At 58.0% G+C, this 17459-nt stretch overlaps 4 non-coding genes across 4 annotated transcripts; all 4 read right to left on the bottom strand.

The window, feature by feature from the left end:
• Positions 1–13503: 13503 nt before the first annotated feature.
• Positions 13504–13576, bottom strand: trnar-acg (transfer RNA arginine (anticodon ACG)). The gene has a single exon. It is a non-coding gene; the product is annotated as a tRNA-Arg (tRNA).
• A 222-nt stretch (positions 13577–13798) lies between these two features.
• trnah-gug (transfer RNA histidin (anticodon GUG)) lies at positions 13799–13870 on the bottom strand. Its single transcript has one exon. It is a non-coding gene; the product is annotated as a tRNA-His (tRNA).
• Positions 13871–15901: 2031 nt separating this feature from the next.
• Positions 15902–15976, bottom strand: trnar-acg (transfer RNA arginine (anticodon ACG)). Its single transcript has one exon. It is a non-coding gene; the product is annotated as a tRNA-Arg (tRNA).
• A 222-nt stretch (positions 15977–16198) lies between these two features.
• trnah-gug (transfer RNA histidin (anticodon GUG)) lies at positions 16199–16270 on the bottom strand. Its single transcript has one exon. It is a non-coding gene; the product is annotated as a tRNA-His (tRNA).
• Positions 16271–17459: the final 1189 nt, after the last annotated feature.

Below are 17459 nucleotides of genomic sequence, written 5' to 3'. Positions count from 1 at the left end.
AGGGGTTCCAGGGGGTGCTCGGCGGAGGCCATGCCCAGCCAGAGTGTCCCTTCCCCGGGGTGAGTCTGGAGGAGTGGGGGGTGGCTCTGGAGGTGCTCCGGGGGCTCCAGGGGGTGCTTGGTGGAGGCCATGCCCAGCCAGAGTGGCCCTTCCCCGGGCAGAGTCTGGGGAGAGTGGGGGGTGGCTCTGGGGGTGCTCCGGGGGCTCCAGGGGGTGCTCGGCGGAGGCCATGCCCAGCCAGAGTGTCCCTTCCCCGGGGTGAGTCTGGAGGAGTGGGGGGTGGCCCTGGAGGGGCTCCGGGGGTTCCAGGGGGTGCTCGGCGGAGGCCATGCCCAGCCAGAGTGGCCCTTCCCCGGGCAGAGTCTGGGGAGAGTGGGGGGTGGCTCTGGAGGTGCTCCCGGGGCTCCAGGGGTTCCAGGGGGTGCTCAGTGGAGGCCATGCCCAGCCAGAGTGTCCCTTCCCCGAGCATAGTCTGGGGAGAGTGGGGGGTGGCTCTGGAGGTGCTCCGGGGGCTCCAGGGGGTGCTCAGTGGAGGCCATGCCCAGCCAGAGTGGCCCTTCCCCGGGGTGAGTCTGGAGGAGTGGGGGGTGGCTCTGGAGGGGCTCCAGGGGTTCCAGGGGGTGCTCGGCGGAGGCCATGCCCAGCCAGAGTGGCCCTTCCCCGGGCATAGTCTGGGGAGAGTGGGGGGTGGCTCTGGAGGTGCTCCGGGGGCTCCAGGGGGTGCTCAGTGGAGGCCATGCCCAGCCAGAGTGGCCCTTCCCCGGGCATAGTCTGGGGAGAGTGGGGGGTGGCTCTGGAGGTGCTCCGGGGGCTCCAGGGGGTGCTTGGTGGAGACCATGCCCAGCCAGAGTGGCCCTTCCCCGGGGTGAGTCTGGGGAGAGTGGGGGGTGGCTCTGGAGGGCCTCCGGGGGTTCCAGGGGGTGCTCGGCGGAGGCCATGCCCAGCCAGAGTGGCCCTTCCCCGGGCATAGTCTGGGGAGAGTGGGGGGTGGCTCTGGAGGTGCTCCGGGGGCTCCAGGGGGTGCTCAGTGGAGGCCATGCCCAGCCAGAGTGGCCCTTCCCCGGGGTGAGTCTGGAGGAGTGGGGGGTGGCTCTGGAGGTGCTCCGGGGGCTCCAGGGGTTCCAGGGGGTGCTCAGTGGGGGCCATGCCCAGCCAGAGTGGCCCTTCCCCGGGCAAAGTCTGGTCGTGTGCGGGGTGGATGATCCCTGCTCCGCCTCACGCGAGTTCGAGACCGGCTGGGTGCCCTTTTATCCATGAGGCACTGCACTGCCTCCGGCAGCCGAGTTCGGGGCCCGGTGAGGGCTCCAGGCTCCAGGGGCTCCGACCCGTAGCCTCCGACCCGCAGAAGGTGCTCCCTGGCCGGGCAAAGTCTGGCCGTGTGCGGGTTGGATGATCCCTGCTCCGCCTCACGCGAGTTCGAGACCGGCTGGGTGCCCTTTTATCCATGAGGCACTGCACTGCCTCCGGCAGCCGAGTTCGGGGCCCGGTGAGGGCTCCAGGCTCCAGGGGCTCCGACCCGGAGCCTCCGACCCGCAGAAGGTGCTCCCTGGCCGGGCAAAGTCTGGCCGTGTGCGGGGTGGATGATCCCTGCTCCGCCTCACGCGAGTTCGAGACCGGCTGGGTGCCCTTTTATCCATGAGGCACTGCACTGCCTCCGGCAGCCGAGTTCGGGGCCCGGTGAGGGCTCCAGGCTCCAGGGGCTCCGACCCGGAGCCTCCGACCCGCAGAAGGTGCTCCCTGGCCGGGCAAAGTCTGGCCGTGTGCGGGGTGGATGATCCCTGCTCCGCCTCACGCGAGTTCGAGACCGGCTGGGTGCCCTTTTATCCATGAGGCACTGCACTGCCTCCGGCAGCCGAGTTCGGGGCCCGGTGAGGGCTCCAGGCTCCAGGGGCTCCGACCCGGAGCCTCCGACCCGCAGAAGGTGCTCCCTGGCCGGGCAAAGTCTGGCCGTGTGCAGGGTGGATGATCCCTGCTCCGCCTCACGCGAGTTCGAGACCGGCTGGGTGCCCTTTTATCCATGAGGCACTGCACTGCCTCCGGCAGCCGAGTTCGGGGCCCGGTGAGGGCTCCAGGCTCCAGGGGCTCCAGGCTCCAGGGGCTCCGACCCGGAGCCTCCGACCCGCAGAAGGTGCTCCCTGGCCGGGCAAAGTCTGGCCGTGTGCGGGGTGGATGATCCCTGCTCCGCCTCACGCGAGTTCGAGACCGGCTGTGTGCCCTTTTATCCAAGAATCAACTGGAGTGTGGAGCTTCTACGGGCCTCCAGGGGCACTGCCGACCCAGAGCTGTGCCCCGGCTTCAGTTCTCTGTATCTCAGGAAGTTTTTTATTTATACATTTATTTCATCCATAATCTCTGGCGCCTAAAGGGTTATCAGTCCTTGGGGCTTGGGGCTAGGCTTGGCGTTTGTCAAATATTTATTTATTTTTGTCCACCTTTATTTACAAAAAATACAGAAGATGGCAGCAGATGATAAGGTATTGAAACCAAAAACTCTGTATTCTAACCCTTTAAGCGCCAAAGTCGCAGAAATGCAACTTTACCGTACAAGGAAATTAATGAAATAATAGTAGAAAATGAATCACTTCAGTCATTGGTCGGTTCGGTGCAACTTCCCTTTATTAGCCAGGTATGATCCAGGGCAGATCCGGTAAGGAAAAAAATGGCTGGAGGAAGTACACGTGGCATGCAATTTACAGCAGATTCTGACTCTGAAGGGTATTATCTCCCCGAGAGTGACGATGGATTTCCAAGTGGAGATGAAGGGACTTCGAAACAACGGACAGGTGCAAAGGACAGACGGAGGCGAGGAACCAGTGGAACCAGTGGCTGCAGTAAAACTTGCCCGGTGGATGAGAGCTGGGACATGCTGAGAGAGGTCGAGGTATTTGAGGCATGGATCAAACCTTTTGAAGACCCAGTTGGCTACACAGGAGAGATGGATCTGACGGATGCTAATCCATTTGATATTCTGTCACTCTTTCTGACCGATCAGTTTTGGACTTTCATTACTGATGAGACAAATAGATATGCACATCAGTGTATGGCACCTATGATTCTGAAGCCACATTCAAGATTTCTTGAGTGGTATGATGTATCAGTCACCGAAATGAAAGCTTTCTTCGCTTTGCATCTCTCCATGGGCCTTGTTGAGAAACCTGAAATCGAGGATTACTGGGGAACATTTTGGCTTACACAAACGCCTGGATTTGGAAATGTAATGTCAAGAAACAGATTTGAAATCATTCTTTCGTTCTTTCATTTTGTCAACAATAATGATTATGTGAGAACAGGCGAGCCCGGGCACGATAAACTGTTCAAAGTCCGCCCAATAATAGATTTGATTATTCCCAAATTTGCAGCAGTTTACAGTCCAATCAAGGAGCTTTCTTTAGATGAAATGACAATAGCTTTCAAGGGGAGATCTTCACTAAAATGTTACTCTCCGAATAAACCTGACAAATATGGCTATAGAGTGTATGCCCTGAGTGAAAGCTGTTCAGGGTATGTTTTGCGCTGGTCAATGCACACTGGACAGTACAAAAATAATGCAAGCAACATCAGTGCAACACACGCAGTTGTCCGTGAGTTGGTTTCTCCCTTTACGGGCAAAGGACACGAGATTTACATGGACAGTTACTATACCTCGCCTGTAATTGCAAATGAATTAGCAGATTTGGAAACTGGACTGTGTGGGACGGTAAGGATTACCAGGTTGGGGATGCCAAAATGCCTTGGTAAAAGTGTCTTACAGCTGAAAAAAGGAGATGACCCAGTTTTTTGCAGAAAGGGAAAACTCCTGGCTTGTGCTTGGCACGATACTAAACGTCTCACCATGTTGTCCACAGTCCATGGAAATGATTGTGTTCAGAGGAGGATCCGATCCAAGACAGATGACACTGGCTTCCGTGACATCAAAAGACCTGTATGTGTCGACCAGTACAACGCCTACATGGGTGGAGTGGACACTGCTGACCAGAGGATGAAGACATACCTCTTTCCACACAGGTCCCGGAAATGGTATCATCGCATATTCAATGCCATTATAAGCATAAGTATTGTCAACTCACACATCATATACACCAAATCCACTCCAGGCCCACACAAACCTTTAAAGGTTTACATTCAGAACATTATTGATGCATTACTGGCTGATCACTCCAAAAAACAAGAAAGGCGCTCAAGACCGGAGGGTGAAATGCCACAGAGACTCACAGAGCGTCATTGGCTTTGTCAAGCAGAGGGACGTCCAGACTGCGCCGTGTGCTCTGACCGCTCTCGTACCAAAGGCAGGCGGCAAACAAAGTACAGGTGCCGTCAGTGTGGCGTTGGCCTCTGTGCGGTTCCATGCAACGAGAGATACCATACGCTAAAAAACTTTAAATGCTGTCATTTGGATATGTAAAAGTGCAGGGTACCTTGACCCTGGATGGACATCTTTTCTGTGATGGCTCTCTCCTTTCTTCACTGCTTTCTCCACAACCTGCCTGGCACCAATGATGGATGTATAAGTTGGAAAAATAAAAAAAATGAAAAAAATACATAATAAATACCGTGTTTGTCATCATTTGGTCAGAACTTGTAATCAGGGCCCGAGTTTGAAGATGTGAGCAAAAGGGGTGAAAATGGGTTAAAATGTGAAAAAACACCAAAATGAGCAAAATGAAGTAATCCCCCATCATCAGTGCACAGTTTGCCCCCAGAAAAGCACTCCCCTGGGGCCTGGAGGTGATCTGACCACCAGAATATAGTACCATATACCCCTGCTGGACTTAGAAAAAAAACCGAGCTTCCAGCCAATAGTACACTATACCCGAGGGACTCTGTTGTTTTTCGGCAATAGTACACTATATCCGAGGGACTCTGTCGTTTTTCGGCAATAGTACACTATACCCGAGGGACTCTGTCGTTTTTCGGCAATAGTACACTATACCCGAGGGACTCTGTCGTTTTTCGGCAATAGTACACTATACCCGAGGGACTCTGTCGTTTTTCGGCAATAGTACACTATACCCGAGGGACTCTGTCGTTTTTCGGCAATAGTACACTATACCCGAGGGACTCTGTCGTTTTTCGGCAATAGTACACTATACCCGAGGGACTCTGTCGTTTTTCGGCAATAGTACACTATACCCGAGGGACTCTGTCGTTTTTCCGGGCCGTAGTATGAAGTTGTGAGCAAAAGGGGTGAAAATGGGTTAAAATGTGAAAAAACACCAAAATGAGCAAAATGAAATAATCCCCCATCATCAGTGCACTGTTTGACCCCAGAAAAGCACTCCCCTGGGGCCTGGAGGTGATCTGACCATCAGAGTATAGCACCATATGCCCCTGAGGGACTTAGAGTAAAAACCGAAATAGTACACTATGCCTGAAAAGACTCTGTCGTTTTTCGGCAATAGTACACTATACCCGAGGGACTCTGTCGTTTTTCCGGGCCGTAGTATGAAGTTGTGAGCAAAAGGGGTGAAAATGGGTTAAAATGTGAAAAAACACCAAAATGAGCAAAATGAAATAATCCCCCATCATCAGTGCACTGTTTGACCCCAGAAAAGCACTCCCCTGGGGCCTGGAGGTGATCTGACCATCAGAGTATAGCACCATATGCCCCTGAGGGACTTAGAGTAAAAACCGAAATAGTACACTATACTCGAAAAATTTCAAAGTGTGGTTAAGAGTACCAAGGGCACGGGCTTCCATGTCAGAGTACCAAGGGCACGGGCTTCCAGGCGGCTGCCCCTAAGGGGTTTAGCCCGCGAGGGGGTGCTTAAGGGTGGGTCCCCGGGTTCGGAGGGAGAGCCTGGTCCCCGGTGGTCATCCCCGGAGTCCCGGAGCCCAGGACCCGGGGAAGAGTGTGCCCGGGTCGGGGCTGAGTCTGGTGGAGTGGGGGGGTGGCCCTGGAGGTGCTCCAGGGGCTCCAGGGGTTCCAGGGGGTGCTCAGTGGAGGCCATGCCCAGCCAGAGTGTCCCTTCCCCGGGGTGAGTCTGGGGAGAGTGGGGGGTGGCTCTGGGGGTGCTCCGGGGGCTCCAGGGGGTGCTTGGTGGAGACCATGCCCAGCCAGAGTAGCCCTTCCCCGTGGTGAGTCTGGGGAGAGTGGGGGGTGGCTCTGGAGGGCCTCCGGGGGTTCCAGGGGGTGCTCGGCGGAGGCCATGCCCAGCCAGAGTGGCCCTTCCCCGGGCAGAGTCTGGGGAGAGTGGGGGGTGGCTCTGGAGGTGCTCCCGGGGCTCCAGGGGTTCCAGGGGGTGCTCAGTGGAGGCCATGCCCAGCCAGAGTGTCCCTTCCCCGGGGTGAGTCTGGGGAGAGTGGGGGGTGGCTCTGGGGGTGCTCCGGGGGCTCCAGGGGGTGCTCGGCGGAGGCCATGCCCAGCCAGAGTGTCCCTTCCCCGGGGTGAGTCTGGAGGAGTGGGGGGTGGCTCTGGAGGTGCTCCGGGGGCTCCAGGGGGTGCTTGGTGGAGACCATGCCCAGCCAGAGTGGCCCTTCCCCGGGGTGAGTCTGGGGAGAGTGGGGGGTGGCTCTGGAGGTGCTCCGGGGGCTCCAGGGGGTGCTCAGTGGAGGCCATGCCCAGCCAGAGTGGCCCTTCCCCGGGGTGAGTCTGGAGGAGTGGGGGGTGGCTCTGGAGGGGCTCCAGGGGTTCCAGGGGGTGCTCGGCGGAGGCCATGCCCAGCCAGAGTGGCCCTTCCCCGGGCATAGTCTGGGGAGAGTGGGGGGTGGCTCTGGAGGTGCTCCGGGGGCTCCAGGGGGTGCTCAGTGGAGGCCATGCCCAGCCAGAGTGGCCCTTCCCCGGGCAGAGTCTGGGGAGAGTGGGGGGTGGCTCTGGGGGTGCTCCGGGGGCTCCAGGGGGTGCTCGGCGGAGGCCATGCCCAGCCAGAGTGGCCCTTCCCCGGGGTGAGTCTGGAGGAGTGGGGGGTGGCCCTGGAGGGGCTCCGGGGGTTCCAGGGGGTGCTCGGCGGAGGCCATGCCCGGCCAGAGTGTCCCTTCCCCGGGCAGAGTCTGGGGAGAGTGGGGGTTGGCTCTGGAGGGCCTCCGGGGGTTCCAGGGGGTGGTAGGCGGAGGCCATGCCCGGCCAGAGTGTCCCTTCCCCGGGCAGAGTCTGGGGAGAGTGGGGGGTGGCTCTGGAGCTGCTCCGGGGGCTCCAGGGGTTCCAGGGGGTGCTCGGCGGAGGCCATGCACGGCCAGAGTGTCCCTTCCCCGGGCAGAGTCTGGGGAGAGTGGGGGGTGGCTCTGGAGGGCCTCCGGGGGCTCCAGGGGTTCCAGGGGGTGCTCGGCGGAGGCCATGCCCAGCCAGAGTGTCCCGTCCCCGGGGTGAGTGTGGAGGAGTGGGGGGTGGCTCTGGAGGTGCTCCGGGGGCTCCAGGGGGTGCTTGGTGGAGGCCATGCCCAGCCAGAGTGTCCCTTCCCCGGGGTGAGTCTGGAGGAGTGGGGGGGTGGCTCTGGAGGTGCTCCGGGGGGTTCCAGGGGGTGCTCGGCGGAGGCCATGCCCGGCCAGAGTGTCCCTTCCCCGGGCAGAGTCTGGGGAGAGTGGGGGGTGGCTCTGGAGGTGCTCCGGGGGCTCCAGGGGTTCCAGGGGGTGCTCGGCGGAGGCCATGCCCAGCCAGAGTGTCCCTTCCCCGGGGTGAGTCTGGAGGAGTGGGGGGTGGCTCTGGAGGTGCTCCGGGGGCTCCAGGGGGTGCTTGGTGGAGGCCATGCCCAGCCAGAGTGTCCCTTCCCCGGGGTGAGTCTGGAGGAGTGGGGGGTGGCTCTGGAGGTGCTCCGGGGGGCTCCAGGGGGTGCTTGGTGGAGGCCATGCCCAGCCAGAGTGGCCCTTCCCCGGGCAGAGTCTGGGGAGAGTGGGGGGGTGGCTCTGGGGGTGCTCCGGGGGCTCCAGGGGGTGCTCGGCGGAGGCCATGCCCAGCCAGAGTGGACCTTCCCCGGGGTGAGTCTGGGGAGAGTGGGGGGTGGCTCTGGAGGGTCTCCGGGGGCTCCAGGGGCTGCTCGGCGGAGGCCATGCCCAGCCAGAGTGTCCCTTCCCCGGGGTGAGTCTGGAGGAGTGGGGGGTGGCTCTGGAGGTGCTCCGGGGGCTCCAGGGGGTGCTCAGTGGAGGCCATGCCCAGCCAGAGTGGCCCTTCCCCGGGGTGAGTCTGGAGGAGTGGGGGGTGGCTCTGGAGGGGCTCCAGGGGTTCCAGGGGGTGCTCGGCGGAGGCCATGCCCAGCCAGAGTGGCCCTTCCCCGGGCATAGTCTGGGGAGAGTGGGGGGTGGCTCTGGAGGTGCTCCGAGGGCTCCAGGGGGTGCTCAGTGGAGGCCATGCCCAGCCAGAGTGGCCCTTCCCCGGGGTGAGTCTGGAGGAGTGGGGGGTGGCTCTGGAGGGGCTCCAGGGGTTCCAGGGGGTGCTCGGCGGAGGCCATGCCCAGCCAGAGTGGCCCTTCCCCGGGCATAGTCTGGGGAGAGTGGGGGGTGGCTCTGGAGGTGCTCCGGGGGCTCCAGGGGGTGCTCAGTGGAGGCCATGCCCAGCCAGAGTGGCCCTTCCCCGGGGTGAGTCTGGAGGAGTGGGGGGTGGCTCTGGAGGTGCTCCGGGGGCTCCAGGGGTTCCAGGGGGTGCTCAGCGGAGGCCATGCCCGGCCAGAGTGGCCCTTCCCCGGGCAGAGTCTGGGGAGAGTGGGGGGTGGCTCTGGAGCTGCTCCGGGGGCTCCAGGGGCTGCTCGGCGGAGGCCATGCCCAGCCAGAGTGTCCCTTCCCCGGGGTGAGTCTGGAGGAGTGGGGGGTGGCTCTGGAGGTGCTCCGGGGGCTCCAGGGGGTGCTCAGTGGAGGCCATGCCCAGCCAGAGTGGCCCTTCCCCGGGGTGAGTCTGGAGGAGTGGGGGGTGGCTCTGGAGGGGCTCCAGGGGTTCCAGGGGGTGCTCGGCGGAGGCCATGCCCAGCCAGAGTGGCCCTTCCCCGGGCATAGTCTGGGGAGAGTGGGGGGTGGCTCTGGAGGTGCTCCGAGGGCTCCAGGGGGTGCTCAGTGGAGGCCATGCCCAGCCAGAGTGGCCCTTCCCCGGGGTGAGTCTGGAGGAGTGGGGGGTGGCTCTGGAGGGGCTCCAGGGGTTCCAGGGGGTGCTCGGCGGAGGCCATGCCCAGCCAGAGTGGCCCTTCCCCGGGCATAGTCTGGGGAGAGTGGGGGGTGGCTCTGGAGGTGCTCCGGGGGCTCCAGGGGGTGCTCAGTGGAGGCCATGCCCAGCCAGAGTGGCCCTTCCCCGGGGTGAGTCTGGAGGAGTGGGGGGTGGCTCTGGAGGTGCTCCGGGGGCTCCAGGGGTTCCAGGGGGTGCTCAGCGGAGGCCATGCCCGGCCAGAGTGGCCCTTCCCCGGGCAGAGTCTGGGGAGAGTGGGGGGTGGCTCTGGAGCTGCTCCGGGGGCTCCAGGGGTTCCAGGGGGTGGTCAGCGGAGGCCATGCCCAGCCAGAGTGGACCTTCCCCGGGGTGAGTCTGGAGGAGTGGGGGGTGGCCCTGGAGGGGCTCCAGGGGTTCCAGGGGGTGCTCGGCGGAGGCCATGCCCAGCCAGAGTGTCCCTTCCCCGGGGTGAGTCTGGAGGAGTGGGGGGTGGCTCTGGAGGTGCTCCGGGGGCTCCAGGGGGTGCTTGGTGGAGGCCATGCCCAGCCAGAGTGGCCCTTCCCCGGGCAGAGTCTGGGGAGAGTGGGGGGTGGCTCTGGGGGTGCTCCGGGGGCTCCAGGGGGTGCTCGGCGGAGGCCATGCCCAGCCAGAGTGTCCCTTCCCCGGGGTGAGTCTGGAGGAGTGGGGGGTGGCCCTGGAGGGGCTCCGGGGGTTCCAGGGGGTGCTCGGCGGAGGCCATGCCCGGCCAGAGTGTCCCTTCCCCGGGCAGAGTCTGGGGAGAGTGGGGGGTGGCTCTGGAGGGCCTCCGGGGGTTCCAGGGGGTGGTAGGCGGAGGCCATGCCCGGCCAGAGTGTCCCTTCCCCGGGCAGAGTCTGGGGAGAGTGGGGGGTGGCTCTGGAGCTGCTCCGGGGGCTCCAGGGGTTCCAGGGGGTGCTCGGCGGAGGCCATGCCCGGCCAGAGTGTCCCTTCCCCGGGCAGAGTCTGGGGAGAGTGGGGGGTGGCTCTGGAGGGTCTCCGGGGGCTCCAGGGGCTGCTCGGCGGAGGCCATGCCCAGCCAGAGTGTCCCTTCCCCGGGGTGAGTCTGGAGGAGTGGGGGGTGGCTCTGGAGGGTCTCCGGGGGCTCCAGGGGCTCCAGGGGGTGCTCAGCGGAGGCCATGCCCAGCCAGAGTGGCCCTTCCCCGGCCTCATATGCGGCAGAGTGCGGGGTGAGCAAAATGGGTGAAAATGGGTTAAAATGTGAAAAAACACCAAAATGAGCAAAATGAAATAATCCCCCATCATCAGTGCACTGTTTGACCCCAGAAAAGCACTCCCCTGGGGCCTGGAGGTGATCTGACCATCAGAGTATAGCACCATATGCCCCTGAGGGACTTAGAGTAAAAACCGAAATAGTACACTATACCCGAAAAGACTCTGTCATTTTTCGGCAATAGTACACTATACCCATCGACTCTGTCGTTTTTCCGGGCCGTAGTACGAAGTTGTGAGCAAAAGGGGTGAAAATGGGTTAAAATGTGAAAAAACACCAAAATGAGCAAAATGAAATAATCCCCCATCATCAGTGCACTGTTTGACCCCAGAAAAGCACTCCCCTGGGGCCTGGAGGTGATCTGACCATCATAGTATAGTACACTATACCCCTGAGGGACTTAGAGTAAAAACCGAAATAGTACACTATACTCGAAAAATTTCAAAGTGTGGTTAAGAGTACCAAGGGCACGGGCTTCCATGTCAGAGTACCAAGGGCACGGGCTTCCAGGCGGCTGCCCCTAAGGGGTTTAGCCCGCGAGGGGGTGCTTAAGGGTGGGTCCCCGGGTTCGGAGGGAGAGCCTGGTCCCCGGTGGTCATCCCCGGAGTCCCGGAGCCCAGGACCCGGGGAAGAGTGTGCCCGGGTCGGGGCTGAGTCTGGTGGAGTGGGGGGGTGGCCCTGGAGGTGCTCCAGGGGCTCCAGGGGTTCCAGGGGGTGCTCAGTGGGGGCCATGCCGAGCCAGAGTTGCCCTTCCCCGGGGTGAGTCTGGGGAGAGTGGGGGGTGGCTCTGGGGGTGCTCCGGGGGCTCCAGGGGGTGCTCGGCGGAGGCCATGCCCAGCCAGAGTGTCCCTTCCCCGGGTTGAGTCTGGAGGAGTGGGGGGTGGCTCTGGAGGTGCTCCGGGGGCTCCAGGGGGTGCTTGGTGGAGACCATGCCCAGCCAGAGTGGCCCTTCCCCGGGGTGAGTCTGGGGAGAGTGGGGGGTGGCTCTGGAGGGCCTCCGGGGGTTCCAGGGGGTGCTCGGCAGAGGCCATGCCCAGCCAGAGTGGCCCTTCCCCGGGCAGAGTCTGGGGAGAGTGGGGGGTGGCTCTGGAGGTGCTCCCGGGGCTCCAGGGGTTCCAGGGGGTGCTCAGTGGAGGCCATGCCCAGCCAGAGTGTCCCTTCCCCGGGATGAGTCTGGGGAGAGTGGGGGGTGGCTCTGGGGGTGCTCCGGGGGCTCCAGGGGGTGCTTGGTGGAGACCATGCCCAGCCAGAGTGGCCCTTCCCCGGGGTGAGTCTGGGGAGAGTGGGGGGTGGCTCTGGAGGGGCTCCAGGGGTTCCAGGGGGTGCTCGGCGGAGGCCATGCCCAGCCAGAGTGGCCCTTCCCCGGGCATAGTCTGGGGAGAGTGGGGGGTGGCTCTGGAGGTGCTCCGGGGGCTCCAGGGGGTGCTCAGTGGAGGCCATGCCCAGCCAGAGTGGCCCTTCCCCGGGGTGAGTCTGGAGGAGTGGGGGGTGGCTCTGGAGGGGCTCCAGGGGTTCCAGGGGGTGCTCGGCGGAGGCCATGCCCAGCCAGAGTGGCCCTTCCCCGGGCATAGTCTGGGGAGAGTGGGGGGTGGCTCTGGAGGTGCTCCGGGGGCTCCAGGGGGTGCTCAGTGGAGGCCATGCCCAGCCAGAGTGGCCCTTCCCCGGGGTGTGTCTGGAGGAGTGGGGGGTGGCTCTGGAGGTGCTCCGGGGGCTCCAGGGGTTCCAGGGGGTGCTCAGCGGAGGCCATGCCCGGCCAGAGTGGCCCTTCCCCGGGCAGAGTCTGGGGAGAGTGGGGGGTGGCTCTGGAGCTGCTCCGGGGGCTCCAGGGGTTCCAGGGGGTGGTCAGGGGAGGCCATGCCCAGCCAGAGTGGACCTTCCCCGGGGTGAGTCTGGAGGAGTGGGGGGTGGCCCTGGAGGGGCTCCAGGGGTTCCAGGGGGTGCTCGGCGGAGGCCATGCCCAGCCAGAGTGTCCCTTCCCCGGGGTGAGTCTGGAGGAGTGGGGGGTGGCTCTGGAGATGCTCCGGGGGCTCCAGGGGGTGCTTGGTGGAGGCCATGCCCAGCCAGAGTGGCCCTTCCCCGGGCAGAGTCTGGGGAGAGTGGGGGGTGGCTCTGGGGGTGCTCCGGGGGCTCCAGGGGGTGCTCGGCGGAGGCCATGCCCAGCCAGAGTGTCCCTTCCCCGGGGTGAGTCTGGAGGAGTGGGGGGTGGCCCTGGAGGGGCTCCGGGGGTTCCAGGGGGTGCTCGGCGGAGGCCATGCCCAGCCAGAGTTGCCCTTCCCCGGGCAGAGTCTGGAGGAGTGGGGGGTGGCTCTGGAGGTGCTCCGGGGGTTCCAGGGGGTGCTCGGCGGAGGCCATGCCCAGCCAGAGTGGCCCTTCCCCGGGCAGAGTCTGGGGAGAGTGGGGGGTGGCTCTGGAGGTGCTCCGGGGGCTCCAGGGGGTGCTCAGTGGAGGCCATGCCCAGCCAGAGTGGCCCTTCCCCGGGGTGAGTCTGGAGGAGTGGGGGGTGGCTCTGGAGGTGCTCCGGGGGTTCCAGGGGGTGCTCAGTGGGGGCCATGCCCAGCCAGAGTGGCCCTTCCCCGGGCAAAGTCTGGTCGTGTGCGGGGTGGATGATCCCTGCTCCGCCTCACGCGAGTTCGAGACCGGCTGGGTGCCCTTTTATCCATGAGGCACTGCACTGCCTCCGGCAGCCGAGTTCGGGGCCCGGTGAGGGCTCCAGGCTCCAGGGGCTCCGACCCGGAGCCTCCGACCCGCAGAAGGTGCTCCCTGGCCGGGCAAAGTCTGGCCGTGTGCGGGGTGGATGATCCCTGCTCCGCCTCACGCGAGTTCGAGACCGGCTGGGTGCCCTTTTATCCATGAGGCACTGCACTGCCTCCGGCAGCCGAGTTCGGGGCCCGGTGAGGGCTCCAGGCTCCAGGGGCTCCGACCCGGAGCCTCCGACCCGCAGAAGGTGCTCCCTGGCCGGGCAAAGTCTGGCCGTGTGCGGGGTGGATGATCCCTGCTCCGCCTCACGCGAGTTCGAGACCGGCTGGGTGCCCTTTTATCCAAGAATCAACTGGAGTGTGGAGCTTCTACGGGCCTCCAGGGGCACTGCCGACCCAGAGCTGTGCCCCGGCTTCAGTTCTCTGTATCTCAGGAAGTTTTTTATTTATACATTTATTTCATCCATAATCTCTGGCGCCTAAAGGGGTATAATTTGAAGCGAGCTAGCCAGGAGTCGAACCTAGAATCTTCTGATCCGTAGTCAGACGCGTTATCCATTGCGCCACTAGCCCCCAAAACTCCAGCTCTGTGGCTCAGTTGTCCAGAGTTTAAGGACAAACTGATGAATATCAGTAGAAACACTCAAACTGAGCACTGCAATGCCTGGCATATTTCTATCATAGTGAGAATATTGTATTATTGGACATTTATGAATGCTGTCAAGCTATCTATTTACTGTAATATTCTTATGTATGAAACTGATTGAGAAAAATGCAAAGAAATCTTGCTAGGTATGCCGTGACCCGGATTCGAACCGGGGTTGCTGCGACCACAACGCAGAGTACTTACCACTATACGATCACGGCTGCTTTTTCGTAGGGCACTGACATTTAATCAGTGGACAAAGACCAGGTTTTTGTTTGGGCCTCCAAATTAGCTCTTGTCTAACATTCTAGTACTTACCAGTTATTTTACACACTGAGCCTAGAATCCTCTGATCCATAGTCACATGCGTTATCCATTGTGCCCTTAGCCCCTATACCAGGGCTATTCAACTTAATTTCCCCTGGGGCCAGATTTTTCGGAGGACCAGAGGTGCACAACACGACACTACTGTATCAAAATGTTGTCAAATGTTGTGTGAAATAACATACCAAATGCTTTAGCAACATTCCTTTGCAAAATTACCCATCCAGTACCGAACCTGAATTAAAACTAGGACTAGACGAATACCAACCAGGTCTGAACCAGAACTAACCCTGAATCAAAGCAGGTGGAAAGCAAAATTCAGCAAGGCCTTAACCAAGACCAAACCAGGTCTAACCTAGTGCTAACACAGAATTAAACCCGTAAACAAGATGATTATTTTTTTTTAATTGATTTCAAAGATGGGTTGTGGACTGGAGTATATCAACTGGAGGGTCTGATGGACTGCTGCATACAAAATGCAGTGTACATAGGCTATACTACCACATCTACTTTTTGATACTGGGGTCTGACATCAAATCAGTGTACAAAGACCAATCTATCAACAAAAAACAAAAACGATACACAGTAGTTTTACTTGCTTAAAAATTGAGAAGATAGAAGACAGAATCTGGTTTGATCTTCCAAATGAACCCTTGGTTCAACATTAAAGGATTTACCACTTATTTATTTCACACTGATCAACTGACCGTTTTCAAGTTAAAATTTGATGCGAGCTAGCCAGGAGTCGAACCTAGAATCTTCTGATCCGTAGTCAGACTCGTTATCCATTGCACCACTAGCCCCTAAAACTTCAGCTTTGTGGCTCAGTTGTCCAGAGTTTAAGGACAAACTGATGAATATCAGTAGAAACACTCAAACTGAGCACTGCAATGCCTGGCATATTTCTATCATAGTGAGAATATTGTATTATTGGACATTTATGAATGCTGTCAAGCTATCTATTTACTGTAATATTCTTATGTATGAAACTGATTGAGAAAAATGCAAAGAAATCTTGCTAGGTATGCCGTGACCCGGATTCGAACCGGGGTTGCTGCGACCACAACGCAGAGAACTTACCACTATACGATCACGGCTGCATTTTCGTAGGGCACTTACATTTAATCAGTGGACAAAGACCAGGTTTTTGTTTGGGCCTCCAAATTAGCTCTTGTCTAACATTCTAGTACTTACCAGTTATTTTACACACTGAGCCTAGAATCCTCTGATCCATAGTCACATGCGTTATCCATTGTGCCCTTAGCCCCTATACCAGGGCTATTCAACTTAATTTCCCCTGGGGCCAGATTTTTCGGAGGACCAGAGGTGCACAACACGACACTACTGTATCAAAATGTTGTCAAATGTTGTGTGAAATAACATACCAAATGCTTTAGCAACATTCCTTTGCAAAATTACCCATCCAGTACCGAACCTGAATTAAAACTAGGACTAGACGAATACCAACCAGGTCTGAACCAGAACTAACCCTGAATCAAAGCAGGTGGAAAGCAAAATTCAGCAAGGCCTTAACCAAGACCAAACCAGGTCTAACCTAGTGCTAACACAGAATTAAACCCGTAAACAAGATGATTATTTTTTTTAAATTGATTTCAAAGATGGGTTGTGGACTGGAGTATATCAACTGGAGGGTCTGATGGACTGCTGCATACAAAATGCAGTGTACATAGGCTATACTACCACATCTACTTTTTGATACTGGGGTCTGACATCAAATCAGTGTACAAAGACCAATCTATCAACAAAAAACAAAAACGATACACAGTAGTGTTACTTGCTTAAAAATTGAGAAGATAGAAGACAGAATCTGGTTTGATCTTCCAAATGAACCCTTGGTTCAACATTAAAGGATTTACCACTTATTTATTTCACACTGATCAACTGACCGTTTTAAAGTTAAAATTTGATGCTAGCTAGCCAGGAGTTGAACCTAGAATCTTCTGATCCGTAGTCAGACGCGTTATCCATTGCGCCACTAGCCCCTAAAACTCCAGCTTTGTGGCTCAGTTGTCCAGAGTTTAAGGACAAACTGATGAATATCAGTAGAAACACTCAAACTGAGCACTGCAATGCCTGGCATATTTCTATCATAGTGAGAATATTGTATTATTGGACATTTATGAATGCTGTCAAGCTGTCTATTTACTGTAATATTCTTATGTATGAAACTGATTGAGAAAAATGCAAAGAAATCTTGCTAGGTATGCCGTGACCCGGATTCGAACCGGGGTTGCTGCGACCACAACGCAGAGTACTTACCACTATACGATCACGGCTGCTTTTTCGTAGGGCACTGACATTTAATCAGTGGACAAAGACCAGGTTTTTGTTTGGGCCTCCAAATTAGCTCTTGTCTAACATTCTAGTACTTACCAGTTATTTTACACACTGAGCCTAGAATCCTCTGATCCATAGTCACATGCGTTATCCATTGTGCCCTTAGCCCCTATACCAGGGCTATTCAACTTAATTTCCCCTGGGGCCAGATTTTTCGGAGGACCAGAGGTGCACAACACGACACTACTGTATCAAAATGTTGTCAAATGTTGTGTGAAATAACATACCAAATGCTTTAGCAACATTCCTTTGCAAAATTACCCATCCAGTACCGAACCTGAATTAAAACTAGGACTAGACGAATACCAACCAGGTCTGAACCAGAACTAACCCTGAATCAAAGCAGGTGGAAAGCAAAATTCAGCAAGGCCTTAACCAAGACCAAACCAGGTCTAACCTAGTGCTAACACAGAATTAAACCCGTAAACAAGATGATTATTTTTTTTTAATTGATTTCAAAGATGGGTTGTGGACTGGAGTATATCAACTGGAGGGTCTGATGGACTGCTGCATACAAAATGCAGTGTACATAGGCTATACTACCACATCTACTTTTTGATACTGGGGTCTGACATCAAATCAGTGTACAAAGACCAATCTATCAACAAAAAACAAAAACGATACACAGTAGTTTTACTTGCTTAAAAATTGAGAAGATAGAAGACAGAATCTGGTTTGATCTTCCAAATGAACCCTTGGTTCAACATTAAAGGATTTACCACTTATTTATTTCACACTGATCAACTGACCGTTTTCAAGTTAAAATTTGATGCGAGCTAGCCAGGAGTCGAACCTAGAATCTTCTGATCCGTAGTCAGACTCGTTATCCATTGCACCACTAGCCCCTAAAACTTCAGCTTTGTGGCTCAGTTGTCCAGAGTTTAAGGACAAACTGATGAATATCAGTAGAAACACTCAAACTGAGCACTGCAATGCCTGGCATATTTCTATCATAGTGAGAATATTGTATTATTGGACATTTATGAATGCTGTCAAGCTATCTATTTACTGTAATATTCTTATGTATGAAACTGATTGAGAAAAATGCAAAGAAATCTTGCTAGGTATGCCGTGACCCGGATTCGAACCGGGGTTGCTGCGACCACAACGCAGAGAACTTACCACTAT

The sequence above is a fragment of the Eucyclogobius newberryi genome, unplaced genomic scaffold (assembly GCF_026437365.1).
Source record: "Eucyclogobius newberryi isolate DKJ021-1_F unplaced genomic scaffold, fEucNew1.0.hap1 SCAF_10, whole genome shotgun sequence".
Classification (NCBI taxonomy): Eukaryota; Metazoa; Chordata; class Actinopteri; order Gobiiformes; family Gobiidae; genus Eucyclogobius; species Eucyclogobius newberryi.
The sequence above is the reverse complement of the archived record's forward strand: the minus strand, read 5'-3'. Positions and strand labels throughout refer to the sequence as shown.